Source organism: Tupaia chinensis, unplaced genomic scaffold (genome assembly GCF_000334495.1).
Source record: "Tupaia chinensis unplaced genomic scaffold, TupChi_1.0 Scaffold000133_1, whole genome shotgun sequence".
Taxonomy (NCBI): Eukaryota; Metazoa; Chordata; class Mammalia; order Scandentia; family Tupaiidae; genus Tupaia; species Tupaia belangeri.
In genome coordinates, this window is record NW_006159602.1 from 4,053,171 (window position 1) to 4,067,551 (window position 14,381).

A 14,381-nucleotide genomic window follows, 5' to 3' on the forward strand; every position below is an offset into this window, starting at 1 on the left:
AAAAGAGAGAAAGAAAAGAAAATGCAGAATTCTGAGCCACATATTGTAGTCACTCAGGCAGAATCTTCAGTTGCACTTCTATTCATATTTATTTGTTTACCCTGTTTTGTTCTTTGGAAGGGCAGGAGGGTGGAAGGAAATGGGTATGTTAAACTTCCACAGGGAGTTTGATGCTCCGCTCATGGGATGCAGTTTCTGGAAATGGGGGAAAGGTTGCCTTTTAGATAGAAAGCTAGGTTTCATTTTGAGAAATTGAGAGGACAAGAAAAACCCTTTTCTCATATTCTACATGTGTTTTTGTAGGAAAAAAGAGTCTACGGAAGTTGCCTATTAGTTTCTTCCTTATACTCAAGAGTCTGAGTGTAGTGATGAAGAGTTTTGATTTAATAGAGATTGCTATGCAGGGTCAAAAAGCATTTTAGGAGCCTCGAATACTCCACCGTGATGTACAAATGAACCTTGATGTTTCATAAAACATCTGTATCTCCAAATTCAAATCGTCCAGGCAGGTGGAAGGCGGTGGTGTGTTTAGTGAAGAGTTTAACACATATTAGAATTTGCCGTTTTACTCTTTTTTTCTGACAATTAAATCACAGAATGGGTAATCAATAAATGAGCAATACAGAATCAACTATTCTTTGATTTCTGTGTTATCTTCCAAAATCTAAAAGGTTTCCATTGGATGTTTCCTTTATTTTTTTAAGGAATTATTTATTTAATTTTATTTACCATTATTATAATTTTTTTTTAGTTTGCTACAGGGCATGTGTGCTCACCAGAGAAAGAGAGACAGAGAGAGAGAAAGTGAGAAAGCAAGCCACAGGTCCAGACTTGAACCGTGGTCAGCCATGTGGGAATCCCACACCTTAACCACTACGCCACCTGTCAAACACGGAAGTGGATTTATGATTTTCTCTCAGCATATGTCTCACCTTAGAAGAGAAGCCTGACAGGGAGTGGATTTATGATTTTCTCTCAGCATGTATCTCACCTTAGAAGAAGAGCCTGATAGTTTCCACTGCCCTCCCACTACCACCTTCTTGGGTGACTGGTTAGGACTGCGCACCGTGGAGACTCCAGTGCCCCACATTTCTGCTTCTACTCTTCTGTCCCAGGACACAGGCAGATCATGTTTCTCCATCCATGTGCAGTCGAACGGGCCCTATGACGAATGGATAACAGAGGTGACAAGTGTCCCTCAGGATTCAGCATCAAGTTGTTGCCCACGACCCTCCACTACTCTCCTTCTCTGCCACAGTGATTGTGAAAGAATGTTTGGAGATGCAGGTGCCCACAAGATTTCTGAGCCAGGGGCTGGTGCAGTGGTAAAACATGACACCCTGCAAGCTGACCCACATGAAGGAGTTCCAGGTTCTCACTTTGTAGTTCCCTGAGTGTACAAGGCATGTGTGTGCCCATCATCTGGAGCTGGCCAAGGTCAGGGGTAGATCATGGTATTAAGAGCCTATGAGGGGGCCAGCAGGTGGTGTGGTGGTTAAGGGTGCTGGACTCCCATATGGCCGACCACAGTTCGAGTCCCGGACCTGGTAGCTTGCTTTCTCTCTCTCTTTCTCTCTCTCTGCCCCAGTCTGGTCAACTTTAAAAAAAAAAAATAAGTAAATAAATTTAAATGAAATAATTCTTTCCCCAAAAAAAGATCCTGTGGGGGTGCTGTCTCTTTGTCTCTCTATCTCTATCTCTCTTGCTCATGGAAGAACTAAGTAAATCAACCTAAAAAATATTTCTGTGCTAACTTATGGAGATAGCTCCCTGGAAAGTCTCTGGACCCACAGCAGACTTTGCAGGAAGCAAGAAATAAACCTTTGCTATATAAAGTCACTGAAATTTTGGGATTATTTCTTTCTAGAGCATAATTTAGCTTAAGCTATGACACTATTTCAGATAATGAGGTGTGAAATAAAGTCTGATGGGAAGCTTTTGGAAACAGTGTCATCTTTTTATGGAAGAGGTGGTCTCTTATTCCTTTGCATTTTGGGTCTGTGAGGCTGGGACTGCTACAGCCATCTCACTCTCAGCTTCCGGTTGAGACTAATACTTCATATGACAGAGCAGAGACAATTTGGGTCCTCGATGATCTATTTGAGCAGCTGAAACAATTTGCCCCTCTTTTCTTCCTGTGAGATGATAATAGATTTCCTTATTGTTCAAACTGGTTTGATTTGGAGTTTCTATTACTTGCAACCAAAAGCACCCTCTAACAGGCCACCAGTAGTTGGCGTAATAGTTATGTTGCTGGAGTCCACATGGCTGACAGTGGTTTGAGTCCCAGACCTTGTGACTCGAAACTCATGCTGGGTTTGTGTGTGCGTAGCCAAAATCCCAAGAGGAGGATGGAAGAGAAGCTATTATAGCATGGTCATCCCTCCAGGGGGTGATTTCATTTTCTCTCTGTTTCTCTCTGTCTCTGGTGAGCACACATGCCCTATAACAAAAATCTCTCTTAATAAATAAATAAATAAATAAATAATCATCCTAACAGCTAAATCATGGTTTTTAGTAAGGCAAGATTAAACTTCCTTCAGTTCTCTGCAACTAGTGCTCTTGGAACAGAAATGTTGCTGAAAGCTCATTTCTCTTCTAATATAATTGGCAATTATGTAAAATTAGATGGCATACAAATTTCTAATTGTGCCAAAATGCTTTACAGTAATTAATTCTTTTTTTTTTTTTTTTTGAGAGATTTTCACTGTAGGGTGCGTGCGCTCGCCAGACAGACAGAGAGAGACATAGAGACAGAAAGCGAGAAATCACCCCCCAGGGGAGATGGTCACGCCGCAATCCCTTCTCCTCCATTCTCCTCTTGGGATCTTGGGCACGCACACACATGCGCCCAGCGTGAGTTTTAAGTCACCGGGTCTGGGACACGAACCGCGGTCGACTATGTGGGAGTCCAGCGACATAGCCATTACGCTAACTGCTGGTTCCCAGTAATTAATTCTTTAAGACTCCACTGAGGGGTACCAGCAAGTGGCGTGGAGGTTAAGGGCACTGGACTCTCACATGGCCAACCGTGGTTCAAGTTCCAGACCTGGTGGCTTGCTTTCTCACTTCCCCTCTGTCTTTCTCTTGCTGTCATTCTCGTTCTGTTCCTCTTTGGTCAAATTGAAGTAAATAAATAAATAAAAGTTAAGTAAAATAATTTAAAAAAAAAAAATTCCCACTAAGGGTCCACCTGGTAGATGCAGATGCTGGGCTCCCACATGGATGACTGTAGTTCGAGTGTCAGACCTGGCAACTTGCTTTCTCACTCGCTCTCTGTCTTTCTCTGCTCAAATTGAAACAACAACAACAACAATAATAATAAATAAAGTTAAATAAAATAATTCTTTTAAAAAAAAAAGATCCCACGAAGCCAAGGAGAGAGTGTGTCTTTCGGCTGTGGGGATAACGCTGAGGTGTGGGGCTTTCTTGGCGCTCATCGCGGGAGCGACATTCTCCCTCAGCGGTTCTGCTCCCACTGCCTTGTCTCAGCGTCGGTGGCAGAAGGAAATCACCACTTTCACATGCAACATTTCAGACTGAGGGAAAGGGAACCTGAACTCAGAACTCGTTAGCATCCTCGACACGTTTAAGATAAATCTCTCGGCGCCAGCTTCCTTAGAGGACTTGGTTTCTGATGGAGAGTTTTGGTAAGTATGGGAACTATGTGCCTGGACAGTCTAGTTTTGTTTCGTTTCTTTTTTTGTTTTGTTTTGTTTTTTCCCCTAGAACACTTGTGCATTCACTACGGGTGAGAGGGACAGAAAGAGGGAGAGAGAGAAAGCACACACACCCTTCCCCATGGGGGATAGCCATGCCACAATTCTTTCTCCTCCTCATCTCCTTTGGGATTTGGGGCACCCATGAATGCATGTGGGTGCATGTGCACGCTGCTGGGTCTGAGACTCGAACATGCAGCTGGCCATGTGAGATCCAGCCACCTTAGCATGATGCCACCAACCAGCCCCTGGACACTCTAGCTCTGAGTGGTCCTAGAACCTCATAGGAAGGGCATGATGTCCTTGATATGAGACTCCCTTACCTTTCCCCTAGAGAAATCTCTGAGGGAAAGTGTATTATACCGAATGATACCTACAGGTATACCTTCCTGCCACCTGGGAAGGCAGGAGAAAGGGCTCAAGAGAGGAGCGGCCACTCAGCAGGCAGAGCGAGGGGCTTGTGGGTGATGGTGGTGGGGGGGGCATTGACAGGAGGCATGCCATGGTAAAAGGAGTCTTTGTGTGGGGGGGAAGGGGAGGAGGGTTACGTTAGGTTTGTATTTCCGCTTCCCCTAGAATTTATCTTAATTCTTTTACATTATTTTTATATTGTATTATGTTTAATTATTTTGGGATTAGATGGGTTTAAGTAGAATCAATAGTTAACTCTGCTATCTGATATGGGAGAAGCTGTGGTTCCTATGCATTTACCTCATCCATCCATCCACCCATTCAAATTACACTTTATTTGTTAAGTATCTACTACATGCAGGACACCGAACTAGGCACAGGGACACAGAAAGCAGATACTGTCCCAGAATACAGTACAGTGGGGAGACTGAAAGAAAGCCAGTCATGACCAGCGTCGTGGAAGACCGAGCCTTGGTAGCTGTGGCTGCTCAGAGGGAGAGCATTGCCCCAGCCTGCATCTCGCAGCACGGAGATTCCACTGACCGAGATGCGTTGTCTCAGATTAAGGGAAAGTTTGTAAGGAGTCCTCTGTTAAAAAGGAGGTCTTGGGCTCTCCCTGAAAGTAGAATTTAAACTAAGGGCCTCTGCGCTGGTAGTTTGAGAAGTGACTCTAAGGATCTGGGTCACTTCCTGGGGGAAACCAGGGAGAACCAAATAAGGACTAAGGGAAAGCCAATTTAGGGGTGCATTACAGAGCTTGCCTCTGGGGAAGTGGCACTGTGCTCATTGGTTTGTCTGCTGGTCGAGGGTGGCTCTAGGAGTGCCTATACCAGCTGGCTAAGCTGGCGCCCACAGGCAGTGGAGGAAGAGAGGCCCTGGACAGGAAGCAGGAAAAGGAGGGACAGCTGAGGAAAGGTGCCCTCAGGCTACATCTGTGCCCAGGTGGTTGCCACAGTAACAACTGAAGTTAAATGACGGCCCGAGTCAATGTGAGGAGGCACCGCAGTAAAAGATGTGTTCTGTGAGGCAATCCTGCGTGGCCAGGCTCAGTTACACCAGACACACACTTGCTCAAGACCTGGAGCTGGCTTAAGGCATGAACACCCTGCGGGGGAAGGGAGGTGCTGTCTCTCTCTCTGTCTTGCTCTCGAAGAAATACATATTAGAAAAATCATTAATGGCATCAAGGCAATGTTATCTGAGGGACAATAAGCCACTCCCCCATTAAACTAGTGCCAACCCCTCGAGTAGATATGTTCAATGTTTTTTTTTTTTTTTTTTTTTTTTGAGAGGTTTCGCTATAGGGCACGTGCGCTCGCCAGACAGAGAGAGACATAGAGACAAAGTGAGAAATCACCCCCCAGGGGGGATGGTCACGCCGCAATCCCTTCTCCTCCATTCTCCTCTCGGGATCTTGGGCACGCACGCACACGCGCCCGGCGTGAGTTTTAAGCCACCGGGTCCGGGAGGCGAACCGCGTTAACTACGTGGGAGTCCAGCGACATAGCCATTACGCTAACTGTTGGCTCCCGTTATGTTCAATTCTGATCAAGGACTTATTGAACTCTCTACTAGGGGGGCCCGTTGCTTGTCAAGGGTCCTCTTAAAGAAACGGACCAGAGGACAGGCAAATTTTGCTAGTCAGTGGGAGGAGAACAGTTTGGGGACAGTGAGGGATGATGGAGATGGAAGACCCACGAGGCCAGCTCAGATCACTAACTGAGGATAACATAGCAAGAAGCCCGAAGCGCCCCCTGGGAAGGAGAAAACTACCCACGGTGAACCTCTTCAGCTCTGCTCAGGAAGACGTCTTCCGGGAGGAGCTCCGGCGAAGGAGCTGTAGGACAGGGAGGCAGCGGGGACTTTGAGGAGAGGGAAGCTGACATGTCCCTGAGCTGTCTGGGAAGCTGCATCCTAGCATACTTGCTGAACTGATGCCACGTTGCCACCCCAGGCCCTTACACACGTTTGAAACATAAGACACGTTTCTCCAGAAGGCGAGGCCAGTTTCTATAACGATGGGTCATGATGAATAGCCTTCTCATTACTCCGCCAAACTTGAGTTTCATTGGCATTGAGTTACACTTTCGCTGCTTTGAACACACAATACTCCTCAGCTGGGAGCTGAGACACCACCTCTGTGGCGGGAACCCAGCACTATAATGGAATCACTGTCAGAACGACTCGGCATCAACTCTGCCTCCTCTTTCCTTAATTGCTGCTGGAAAATACTTTAGAAACGTTTAAACGAAATGCCCAAGTATTTTATCCCAGATGGTCAAACATAGTCTGGAATTCCTCAAGCAACCCAGGCCCCCAGATATTTTACTTGGTTTAATTTTTGCATGTGCAAAAGCCTGTAGTTACAAAGACTCACATGCAGGGGCTGCAAATCCCAAGCCACGGAGAGGATAAAATAGAGAAAATTACCCGCAACTCAAGAAACCGAGTTTCAAATCTCCAAAGTCATAAATGTATTACTAATTAGCCCTACTACTACTTTTCTTTTTCATTTAATTGCCAGAGGGCACAACTGCTGGCAAAGAATGAGAGAGAAACTGCCCAATGGGGCATGGTCACAACGTAACCTCTCGCCACCATTTCTCCATCTTATCAGGATGTGGGGCTCACATGCACATGCTCCTGATGCGTTTCTGTTTTTCAGGCTTGAATCAGGGACTTGGATTTGAACTGCAGTCAGCCATGTGGGATTCGGCTCCCTGTGGTTAGGGCTTTAAGCGCTGTGCCCCTGGGCTGGCCCCGTGTGGCTGTTCTTGCCTGCTTACTGTGTGCCAGGGAGCACACGAGACGCAGGTATTTCATTTCCCCCTCATGACCACAGCACGAAGTACACACGTTTCCTCACTCTATAATCAAGAAAACTTGATCAGATAGCTTGTCCAAGATCACATGGTTTGCAGGGGACGAGCCAGGGCTCAGAATCAGTTCTGATTTGGAATCCCAGACTTCAGATATTGAATTGAGAAAAAGTATAAAAAATAAAATATGAAACAAAATATAAAAAAAAACATAAAAAATAAAAATATGCCCCATGAGAACACCTTCTCTCTTAAAGAATAAGAGTTGAGACATTTTGGGGGCCAGAGACATTTTGGGGACCAGAAGGTGGCATGGAGGTTAAGACACTGAATTCCCACATGAGCAATCATGGTTCAAGTTCTGGACCTAGCGGCTTACCTTCTCACTCTCCCTCTCTTTCTCTCTGTCTCTCTCTGGTGAGTGCATGTGCTCATGGCAAATAAACAATAAAATAAATAAATAAATAAATTTTAAAAGTTGAGACGGTTCTAATCATTTGTTATAACTGCTCTCGGTTCTTGGCCTCATCAGCAGAAACATTACAAAAGGGGTCTTCTAAAAATTCATGGGAAATGTGTATAATGGAAAAAATGCAGCATGAATTTCAAAATTTTTTGTACCAAAATGAACTCACACTTTCAATTCCATTTGTCTTATAAACTTGAAGTTGTCTCGTACTTTTTCTTCTCGTCGACTACTCTTCCAAATCAAGTCGCCCAGCCACTCCTTCACCCCCGCAGCCAGTTAGTTCTACATTCTCCTGCTGATTACAATGAGCTGTTCGGAACTTTTGGAGGCGGGATGTCAGCCACAGACAACTTCCTTCCATAAAATTCCTTTATCCAGCACTGGGAACATTCTAATATGAGGTGGGTGGAGAGAAGTTTTTCCACCTTTAATTTTTTTTTTTTTTTGCCAGAGGGCACATGTACTCTCCGGAGAAAGAGAGAGAGAGAGAGAGAACACTCCTCATGGGGGATGGTCTTGCCATAATTTCTTCTCCATTTCTCCTTTTGAGATTTTGTGCACACACACATGTGCACCCAGCAAATTTTCCAAGCCACCAGGTCTGGGACTTGAAACACGCAGTTGACCATGTAGGATCCAGCTGCCTTAACCACCCCGTCAGAGGCTGGCCCATCCCTTCTTTTTTGACTTTGAAGCATGTTTGATCGCATCTGCTGGTGCTGAAAGGAGAAAAGGCTGGATAGATGAGTCATCAACTTTGTCCCTCCTCTATGGTTAGGTCATGGCATGATTGGCCACTTATGGAGACATCCTCTTTTTTTTTTTTTAAATAATTATTTACTTAATTTTTTTATTCATTCATTTATTTTCATTTGACCAGAGAGAGACACAGAGAGGGAAATTGAGAAAGCAAGCCATCCAGTCTAGGACTCGAACTGTGGTCAGTCATGTGGGCGTGTCCAGTGCCTTAATCACTACACCACTTGCTGGCCCCTGGAGACTTCCTTTTACACACACATGGGTGCCCCCTGAATCCTCTGAGGTCACTCGTCAAGTACAATGAGGCACCGGAGGAAAACGGAACGGACAGCGTCCCTCTTATCATTTTAATCTCTTCCTTACTTTTGCTCATGGCTCTTGCCGGGTGCCTCAGCATTTTAAACGCATACCTTCCTGCCGTGACGCCCTCTCACCTGCACATGGTGGGTTTCACCCCCTTCTTGAGGAGCACAATCAATATTCTGTTATTCTCTGTCATTTGGATGTTACTTTGTGCAAACAGTAGTTTTAGAAAAAATAACGTCAGGAGCTCTGCTGTCTACACAAATCAACAACAACGGGAGACAAGAAGTGGATTACTCCCCAAATCCTTTTTGTTCTAAATTGTAATCAACTATATTGGATGCGCGGTTTGTCCATTTTAAAAATTTAATAATGGGTTTTGGTCCTCTTGGTTCTATAAAAAGGGCATTTATAAATATTAATATGGAATACCAGGGAAAGAACAATACATAACAATAATGAGAATCACAAAATCCCATCACATTTGACACTGTCATATCACCAGCTTAAGGATTAGCAGGTTAACCTTAGAGTTAAAAATATTGCTTTATGATTAAAAAAAAAAAAAGTCTCAGAATAAAAAAAAGCTCCTTGTTGCATTATATATTCCTGTTGGCATCCTTATTTTTCTTCAGGTTATGGGATCACTGCTTCGATTAACATTTTGGGGGAGAGTAGGCTTAGAGGAAGGTGGTAGGTTGACTTATCTGCATTCTTCCTTTGCCCAAGTCGTGCTGAGCTTGGCTTTTGTCTAATTCTAACCCCTGACACTGCTTGAGTCAAAGGCCTGGCAACTAATACCCCCATTTTAGCTGTTTTTTTTTTTTAATTTTTTTTTTTTTTATCCAGCTGAAGCTCCATTTTAAATGATAAAGTTACCCAAGGTGTCAGTTTTCACCAGTATTTCTAAATACATCTAGTAAAAATGCAGCAATTTCATAGAAAATCCAAGCTATTGAGATCTAATCACTCCTTAAGCTGTGGCTTTATTCAAATCTGGATCACCAATATGGCTTAAGATGTAAATGAAGTGCAGAGAGAAATAAAGCAAGAAAATCTCCGATGGCCTTTCTCTCTGCTATTTGATGCCCCGTCCTTATCAGCCAATTAATGCAGCTCAACTTCAGCAGCAGCAGCAGCCCAGCAGCACCGATGGCTTCTGTCCTCCTCCAGCCGCGGCCAAACAAAACGCACTTTCACTAGCCTTAATATGAAACGGAAAAAAGGTCAGAATAGACAGGCTTTGCCAAATAAATCCCAAAGATCCATTCTAATTTCCACCCAAGGATCTTTTAAGTCGTCCTGGATGCTCTTTCTGATACGTTGATCCACACTTAGTTTCATTAAAACTTCGTGACTTGGTATTTTTCAACCTGATAGCTTCACTAAACTAGTTCTCAAAGTGTTCGCTAAGCCGCTATGCATAAAACTACTTTGCTGTCATGGTGGCTTCTAATATCACCTCCACGCAGGCAGTGGCAGCACTGGAAATGAACCTGATCTACATGCATTCCGCCTGAGCTTGGGAATTACTTTGCTTTGGCTTTTACTGGATGTCTTATGAGGAAGAGGTGCTGTCCTCTGCAGCTCCCACCCTAAGCCCTCCTGAAACCCAATGCTGAATTATCTACCACCTCTTATTTGTTCTGGAAGCAATCTACACAGAACACCACTTCTATCTGCTAAGGTTTCCAACCAGGATTAACAGATGCTAAAACATTTGGGGAGGAGTGAGGGGCCCACAGGAGAGAAAAGAATTAAAATTAAGGTCTCTGCAACAATGGCATAGCAAATACAGAGGCGGTTCAAACTTAGCTTAAAAAGCAAGAGGTTTATCAGAGGAGCACGTGAAGGACCTAGTTTTACTACTGTGAATTTTGAAACGTTAAAAGAAAAAAAAAAAAAAAGGAACTACTTTGTGCTCTTGGCTACCCTGAAAATTACTTCTGAACTGTCCGGATCTCTCTCTGGGATTAGTGCCCCCTGACTTTCTTCCGCCCTGAGATCTGACAGAGCCTTTATTTCTTTATCAATTGCTGTGGTCTGTATACATGACTGAAGTCAATAGAACTGTTGGTAAAGAATTGCAAAAGAGAGGGAGATAATTTTTCTAAGAAAAAGGAGATTAAGCAAAAATAAATAGCAAGGCAGAATAACAGATTCCTAAACCCAGTCGAATCTGCACTTGTCATGTCTTCAGGTCAATGGTAACCCCAAGAGTTGTGCTCAGTGCAACAGGTGGAGAGCCTTGCTCAGTGTCCACTCGCTGGGGTGCAGGGTGGGAAACCAGTCCTCACTGAAGCCAACCTAGCCTTTCCCCATAAGCTTTGTCTGTGGGTATGGTAAAGATTGACGAAGACGACCCCAGGACAGCATTTATATCTATAAGCTCTCAGGCTTTGCAATCAAAGCACCCTGGCTTCAAACCTGACTCTACATGCGACTGGTTGTGTGCCCTTGCGTCACTTCTCTGAGTCTTTGTTTCTTCACCTATAAAAATGGAGAGGGCCAACCTTGTGGCTTCATGGTTAAGGGAGCAGGTCCCACATGGTTACCTGTGTTTCAAGTTCCAGCATTGGTAGCTTAAAAGATAGGCCAGGTATGTGGATGCTTGTCCGATATCCTGACAGGGTGGAACAGTGGAGGAGAAGGGATTGTGTGGTGACGTGCCTATGCAAGGGGGCGTGCTGCTTTCTCCCTCCCTCTCTGTCTGGCAGGTGCATGTGCCTTTTGGCAACTGGAGGAAAAAAGGAAAAGAATGCAGACAGGGCCAGCAGGTAGTGTGGAGGTTAAGACCGTTGGATCCTACATGGTTGACTGTATGGTTCAAGTTCTGGACCTGGTGGCTTGAAAACACTCTGAGCGTGTGTGGATATGTGCCCCAAATCCCAAGAGGTGAATGGAGGAGAGGGGATGGCAGCATGGCCATCCTCCCTGGGGGGTAACTTCTCCCTTTCCCTTTCCCTGTCTCTCTCCAAGGAGCACACATGCCCTATAGCAAAAACAAAACAAAACAGAACCAATGGAGGTGATGGTAACAATGTCTGCTAGAATAGATTAGACTCAGTAGTTCACGTGAAGTACTTGGTGCCTGGCACAGCCTAGTGCTTACTGCACGATGGCGAGTACAATGATACTTACCTGTTGTACTGCGATTCTGCAAGCATGAGACCTGTACCTCGCATGTGTCTTCGCTGGGTCTACTGAACAAAACAAAACAGCTCAAAGCTCGGCCTCCCATCTGTGTCAGCGTGTTGAGAGCCTCCCACTGTAACCATACTGTTTGTAGATTTTTTTTTTTATTTGACAGTTTAATTATTTGAGAAAAATACTTAATTCTGCAACTCTGCTCACTCCGCACCTGCCATCAGATTGTTGTAGAAGAATATGGAAACCACGGGTAGGCTTGAGTCCCTGGAACACTGGGAAGAAATGAAAAGGCCTTTGGGAGAACTCAGTATGGTACAGTGAGCCCTGCTCACGGCTGTAATTCAACCTGCCTTACCCTCTTAGTTCTTCCCAGGTATTTTCCAAGGCGGCAGGAGTTGCTCCCAGCTGGTCAATGGCATGGAGCATGTTCGAATCTGTCTTCCTCAGTGAGAAGTGTAACCGGTGGAAACCAGTTCAGAAAAGTCAAGCCTGGAGATGAGAAGTGGATGGATGTAAAGGCCAGAGGCCAAAGAGAAGTCAGCCCCAGGGTTGTTGCCTGCAATCTGAAAGACTCAAGTTTTGAGATATGACTTCAGGCTTCCAGAGCAGTGTGCTGATCACCATTCCTGATGCCTGAGGAATTAGACACACCTCCATGTTGATGATCAAAAAGTTCCCGACAGGGGCCAGCAGGTGGCGTAGTGGTTATGGCGCTGGACTCCCACATGGTTTATAGTTATTCAAGTTCTGGACCTGGCGGCTTGAAATTATGCTGGGCACGTGTGTGGGTGTGTTTCCAAAATCCCAGGAGGAGAATGGAGAAGGTATTGCGTTGTGGGTGATTTTTCACTTTCCCTCTCACCGTCTCTGTTTTTCCCTCTGGTGAGCATACAAGCTCCTTGGAAAAACCTTAAAAAAAAAAAAAAATCGAGACACATGAGGCCAGCAGTTGGCATAGTGGTTCCGGTGCTGGACTCCCACATTACTGACAGCTGTTCAAGTCCTAGATGTGGTGACTTGAAAATGATGCTGGGCTGGGACCAGCAGGTGGCATGGTGGTTAAGGCGCTGGGCACTCCCACATGGCCGACTGTGGTTCAAATACCAGACCTGGTGGCTTACTTTCTCACTTTCCCTCTCTCTCTGTATCTCTCTCTGGTCAAATTAAAATAAATGAATGAAAAAATAAAATAAAATAAATAATTATTAAAAAAAAAAGAAAAAGGAAAATGATGCTGGGCATGTGCGTGTGTGCCCCAAATCCCTATGTGGAGGGCAAGAGACTGCAGTGTAACCATCCCCACAGGGAGTGATTTCTCCCTTTCCCTCTCACTATCTCTGTTTCTCTCCAGTGAGTGCACACATCCAATGACAAAAACCTTAAAAAAAAAACCATTTCTGACAGGCTGGAATGCTAGGAGAGATCTCTCATGAAGAGCAAAAGCACTGGACAAATGATCGGGGACCCCTACCCTTGCTCTGCCACAAGATCATTGTTCAACTTCAACTCCCAGAAGCCTGCCATTCACACCCTTAAAATGCGGCAGTTGTCGCTATGAACAGGGGTTATCTATGAAGGGTGAGATTACAGGGAGAACTTTCACTCCACATGTTAAATACCTCTACTTATTTTTGTTTTCTTAAAAATTTTTTTGAAGAATTATTTAATTATTTAATTAATTTATTTTAATTTGACCAGAGAGAGAGAGAGAGAATGAGAGAGAGGGAGGGAGGGAGAGAGAGAGAGAGAGAGAGAGACAGAACGAGAGGGAGAGAGGGAAGCGAGAGAGAGAGAGAGAGAGAGAAAGTGAGAAAGCAAGCCATCAGGTCCGAGACTTAAACCACAGTCAAGTTCATGTGGGAGTCCAGTGCTCTTAACCACCACACCACCTGCCAGCCCCTCTATAAAATTTTTCAACAACACACTTTTATTATTATTATTATTATTTTCAGAGAGGTTTTTGCTATAGGGCGCGTGCGCTCGCCAGACAGACAGAGAGAGACAGAGAGATAGAAAGCGAGAAATCACCCCTCAGGGGGGATGGCCATGCCGCAATCCCTTCTCCTCCATTCTCCTCTCAGGGTCTTGGGCATGCACGCACACACGCCCAGCGTGAGTTTAAGCCACCAGGTCTGGGACTTGAACCACGGTCGACTACATGGGAGTCCAGCAACATAGCCATTACACTAACTGCTGGTCCCCATGTTTATTGTTTTTATACTATAAACATCATTGAAAAGGAAATTCAGGCTGGCTTTGTGGCCTAGTGGTTAAGGGGGCCAGATCCTACATGGTCAACTGTGTGGTTTGAGTCCTGGTTCTGGTGGCTTGAAAAACACACTTGTGTGAGTGTGTGCGTGTGTCCCATATCCTGACAGGATGGAGAAATGGAGGAAGGAGAATTGTGGCATGACTACATCCCATTACTCCCTCTCTCTCTGTCTCTCTCTGGTGAGCATGTGTGCTCTCTGGCAAAGAGAGAGAGAGAATGGGAAATAGATGCAGATTGCATATTGGCTGGGTAAAGACACATCTAGGGTAGCTGGGGAAATCTCCGAGCCCTTGTCACGACCAAGACAAGACAGAATCTAGAATATTAGCACCAGGATAATCGATGCGATGGGACCTATTAATCCCACCACGAGCTGCTTCTTACCAACCGGAATACGCACATGATCAACGGGGCTCCCTCCATGAGGCCTACTGGCCCTTTAGAACATTCTCTAGCACCGTCAAGTAAGATCCTCACAG

The 14,381-nt window shown here is 45.0% G+C and overlaps 1 long non-coding RNA gene across 1 annotated transcript; it reads right to left on the reverse strand.

Moving 5' to 3' along the window:
• Positions 1-9,375: 9,375 nt before the first annotated feature.
• On the reverse strand, positions 9,376-12,218 carry LOC102471926 (uncharacterized). The gene is made up of 4 exons (XR_334016.3): positions 11,986-12,218; positions 11,842-11,902; positions 11,622-11,680; positions 9,376-9,684 (listed from the first exon to the last, which is right to left on the reverse strand). It is a non-coding gene; the product is annotated as an uncharacterized LOC102471926 (long non-coding RNA).
• Positions 12,219-14,381: the final 2,163 nt, after the last annotated feature.